This window comes from Penaeus monodon, chromosome 20 (genome assembly GCF_015228065.2).
Source record: "Penaeus monodon isolate SGIC_2016 chromosome 20, NSTDA_Pmon_1, whole genome shotgun sequence".
NCBI classification, from domain to species: Eukaryota; Metazoa; Arthropoda; class Malacostraca; order Decapoda; family Penaeidae; genus Penaeus; species Penaeus monodon.
Window position 1 is genome coordinate 40793447 of NC_051405.1, and position 359 is coordinate 40793805.

A 359-nucleotide genomic window follows, 5' to 3' on the forward strand; every position below is an offset into this window, starting at 1 on the left:
TCGGAGGCGTTTTGAATGGAGCCATGAGCCGAGTCCTTGATTTTTTTTTTTTGGGGGGGTTGGTCTAGAGGGGGGGGGAGTCGTTTTGAATGAAGTCATGAGTGTAGTTCTTTGACTTTGGGGGTTTTTGGTGGGGGGGGGGGGGGGTCGGAGGCGTTTTGAATGAAGCCATGAGCGTAGTCATTGATTTTTTTTGTGTGTGGGGGGGGGGCGGAGTCGTTTTGAATGAAGCCATGAGAGAATTCTTTGATTTTTTGGGGGGGAGAGGGATTGGGGGGGTATTTTAGGGATTCGTTTTGAATGAAGACATGAGAGTAGTCTTTTGTTTTTTTTTCGTTTTGAATGAAGCCATGAGAGTA